This window comes from Palaemon carinicauda, chromosome 2 (assembly GCF_036898095.1).
Source record: "Palaemon carinicauda isolate YSFRI2023 chromosome 2, ASM3689809v2, whole genome shotgun sequence".
Classification (NCBI taxonomy): Eukaryota; Metazoa; Arthropoda; class Malacostraca; order Decapoda; family Palaemonidae; genus Palaemon; species Palaemon carinicauda.
This window is the reverse complement of record NC_090726.1, coordinates 12,531,166-12,535,763: the sequence shown is the minus strand read 5'-3', so window position 1 is coordinate 12,535,763 and position 4,598 is coordinate 12,531,166. Positions and strand designations below refer to the sequence as shown.

The 4,598-nt window shown below is 33.0% G+C and overlaps 1 long non-coding RNA gene across 1 annotated transcript; it reads left to right on the top strand.

Moving 5' to 3' along the window:
• Positions 1-377: 377 nt before the first annotated feature.
• On the top strand, positions 378-2,583 carry LOC137615272 (uncharacterized). The gene is made up of 2 exons (XR_011039201.1): positions 378-1,031; positions 1,696-2,583. It is a non-coding gene; the product is annotated as an uncharacterized lncRNA (long non-coding RNA).
• The last annotated feature ends 2,015 nt before the right edge of the window (positions 2,584-4,598 follow it).

The window sequence follows — 4,598 nt, the reverse complement described above, 5'->3', positions numbered from 1 at the left end:
GCAAGTTTACGAATTTACATTAAGTTGTATATGCCTACACACCCGTGTGTGTGTGATATATATATATATATATATATATATATATATATATATATATATATATATATATATGTACACATATATATATATATATATATATATATATATATATATATAAATATATATATATATATTTATATAGTGTGTGTGTATGTATGTTTGTGTGTGCTCGTGATCCTCATAGTATCCTGCTCATTCCTCTATTGAAGTTTAGTTTATGACGAATATTGAAATTGTATTTTTTTTTTCTTTTTTTGTATTTGACTTTTTTTCATAGACATTATTTCGTTTAACATGGTATATGGTCGTTTTATCAATTTTACAAGCTGTTACCGGCTCCTAGTTCGGTCATCAACGCATTTCGCAGCTCTCTTACTAACTACGAGAGGTTTTCATCGACAACTTCGGAATAACTTTACGTTAGTCTGGACAGAAGCTAACTAGCAAGAAAAGCATAGAAAATGTTAACGTTCGTCGAAGGTACCGTTGCTCCGGAGAGGGAGATAAACTGTGGACTAGCTAAAGACATAGGGAAGGAAGCACATTGGTTTACATCGAGTTCTTATAAGAAACACGGAGTTCATAACTTGCGAGACGGATCCCTTGATACTTACTGGCAGTCTGATGGTCGACTGCCTCACAAGGTCACTTTAGGCTTTTGGGCTGAAATGGCGATTGGATCTATATGGATATATGTGGACTACGATAAAGATAAAAAACATGCTCCTAGGAAAATATATATCTGGGGTGGTAATTTTGTTGGGATGTTGAAACCGATAGTATTAGTTGAACTTGAACAACGCAGTGGATGGCACGAAATCAGTCTGATGGAACGTTTTGGTGTGCCAATTAAGACCTACGTGCTACAGTTTAATATATTATTGAATGCAGATATTTGTGTGGATTCGCGTATCCGTCAAATTAAAGTGCTTTCGCCTATTGAAGACTATAATGATGCTAAGGGAGAGACGTAACTCTTCAAAACTGTGCAGGTACTTGTATGATATTTTAAACACTAATTTAGTCGTGATAAGTATCTAAATTTCCCTTTGCAGTGGCTTTGTCAGTTTTTCTTACTCATTCCATACTTTAGCTTGCTTATTTTACCAATTTCTTAATTCGCTGTCCTAAATTTCCCTTTGCAGTAGCTTCTGTCACTTTTCTTACTCATTTCATACTTTAGCTTACTTATTTTACCAATTTCTTAATTCGCTGTCCTAAATTTCCATTTGCAGTGGCTTTGTCAGTTTTCTTACTCATTTCATACTTTGCTTGCTTATTTTACCAATTTCTTAATTCACTGTCCTGAAGTCTTTATTTGATACATATGTTCTCTTGTTTCAGTTAATTTTCTGGTCCTACTTTCTGTTTTCTGCTTTTGCTAGGTATGCTATTCTAAATTAATAATCTTAGTCATATGAGTTACAACATGGTTTTTGGTTTTATGTTTTAATATGAACCAATCTGTTAATCATCCAATTTGAAAGGAATTCCTTTTAAATGCATGAGGAAATCATTGAATGTTTGCTCAAGCACATAACTACTAATTTATTATCTTGCTATCATTGTACTACATACTGAGATGGCTGATGGTTGAACTACTTGGACTGATTATATTTTCTCAAATTTACTTGACAAGTTCTCCTTACTTCACAGGCAGATACAAGTTTCGACGGTTAAACTTCAAGGCTTCATTAACGGGACGCAGAAGATAATCTATCCGAGGTCTCAAAAAATGAAATGTGATAAGCGGAAAGTCTTAAAGTTCTTTTTTTTTTTAATTTTCGCCCGTCCTCAAGAGGACTGTTTACACATTAACCCCTCCCCCCAAAAAAAGAAATCCTATTACCGTCTTCTGTATCGTCATGGTATTTGGATTTAATGGATGAAACTATATTCTATTTTTTATAAGAGACTATTTTAATGCTGAAATGAGTGTCCATTCTGAACTGTTTGATAGAACTGTATCTTATTCATATCTAATCAATTCTGTAAGGTTTTAATGCTTTTCAACCTATTCTGTAATGTTTTAATGCTTTATCGGTTTTATTGTCTTGGTAAATATATATTGCATGTTTATAAGTTATTGTTTTATTACTGGATGTTAATCTAAGACCAAAATAATAAGATTTAAATTTGCCAATCCGTAATGTTTTATAGTTGCCTTAGAAGAGAGTATATCTGGGAATTGTTTTCCTCAATGATCTTTCTTCCCTTTGAACTGTTAAAACTCCTCAGAGTTTTGAATGCTCAAAATGCACTTTTCTTAGTAATGAATTATTAAAAAAAAATTAATTTAATTTTTTTAGAATTTCTTATTTTCTTAGAATGTTATAAGTTTTGAAGTCTTTCCAGTTCCCCTTGTACTATTGCAATCCTTAAATGCTAGTGTTTCTGTTTAAGTAGTCTTATTACTGGAAGTCTTAAAACGGCTGATAGTCAGTTTTTGTCAATATGGATTAATTTATTTACTCTACAGAAAAAACAGGGCACCTTTTAAAAGTATGATGAATTTCAAAATAATAAAAGTTGAATAAACCTTCAGTCTTGTTTTTTTACAGTTACGAGGGATTTTTCTTCTAACTTCTTTTTTTCATATATACTACCTTTACTTTTGGTTTTCAATTTAATGCTCCCGAACTTGTTTGAGCCTAATAAGCTTCCATGGTTAGCATTCTTAATTGGCAATCAATATTCTTGGTTAGATTCAAATTTTGACAAAAATTTTAGAGTGATATCGCATATCTACAGTATAATCAATTTAAAAGCAAGCTAATTTTTTTAGTAGTATAAACAAACTACTTGTTCACGAATTCGTCTCTAGATAGTAAAGCGTAATTTCATAATGTATCAAAATTGCGAAGTCGAACATTTTGAAGTGTATATATAACTAATTTTAAAAATTATTTAGGTCAATACCAGATTTAAACTGTCGACAAAATAACTTCTCAATAAGAAAGGCGGCTGGTTGCGGCCAAAGACCACATACATACCGAACCTGTACAAGGTAATGTACTGTACATCCACATAACCGGGAAGTGCTTGGTGACCTAAAAAGAACAGTAATACTCAGTCCTGCAAAGGAGAACACTCGGGATCTGACTGCCACGTTCGTAGTTAAGGTAAGGAACCTCAAATCTCATGACCTCAGGCAAGAGATTCTAAATGTTTACTGTGTAATTCAGCACATACCATGTTGATAGCACGACTTGCTGTTAGTTACTTTAGTTTTGTCCCTAAAGTGTTCTCTGCTTGGTTTTATAAATGGGTTTTACTACCTCAAAGCAGATCGTATCCTGTGTTTGTATACATTTTCGTCTAATTAAATCTTATGAAGTCTTATATTCGATTCGTAGGGCTCTTGCAGTTATGAAATTGGTTCACGAGTTCCTCCTAGCTCTAAAAGTGCTGCAATTGCAATGCTGCAGTGCAAAATTCTTTTTTTTTTTTTTTTTTTTTTTTTTTTTTTTTTTTTTTTAATTTGCTGTCCAACAAATATGATTATGATTATACACTGCTACGAACTGGACATTTGATTCTTTACCTATGCGTAAATACAGGTGTTTAACTTTGCCCTTTGATTAAGTAAAGAGAACATAGGGATGTGATAGATCTGAGAGTATTATTTTCAGCCAGAGTTATGCCTTTAGTTTGCATGCTTCTAATGTCATCGACGCTCATTCCTCCTATCAATCATTGTCTAAAAAGATAATTGCTCTACGACACTATCCGGTCGTGTCGACGTACAATAACACTTATTCTGTAATGGTGGATTCTGTGCTTTTACATTATAGCAAAATCATAAACTATAGTAGCATGAGAAGAGATATTAAAAGGACTAAAATCTAATGTATGTGATCCCACACAGATACGATTCACTTTTTTAATCCTAGCATGTGTCTAGAGCGTAGAAATAGACAAGGTGAGAGAAAAAAATTGTAATCTAGGATTAAATAGGAATTATAGTTATCCAAGGTGTTCAACTAAAAAAACAAATGTAAATGCATTGAGTAACTTAAAAAAAATAGAGAACCTTGGCAGTTTCCAACCAACGCTATCGGATTATCTACTAAAAATAAGGTTAAAACTAGACGACATTGTATAATCCTTGATCACGACAGTTATCTACCTACAGTATATAAAAAACTGTCTACTTAACACCTACCTTGCATGAAATAATAAAGCTCCTAACGTTCCTAGTCTCCTACCCTCTCCAAATTTTTTCCACAGATAATAGTGTGTGTGACAAGGATAGTCCACAAAATTTCTTCGATAAAATATTTATCCTTATTCCCTTTCTATCGGGAAAACCACCAAAATTTTCTTTTGATTCATGGCTCAATCTTATTTAGAAGTCTCTTAGAGGGTTACTGCCATGATTTCACCTCCTGCCGTGTACTGTAATTGTTACTTCGAGGTCTCTGTAGCATTTATTCAGCTTATAGCTACATCTGCTTTCACCTCTTTCTACTTTACTTGCTCCCAAGGTTTCTTGTTACTTATGCAATCCTACGTCTTCCCACTTTTACTTTACATTGCAAGGGCATGAGTTTACCCTA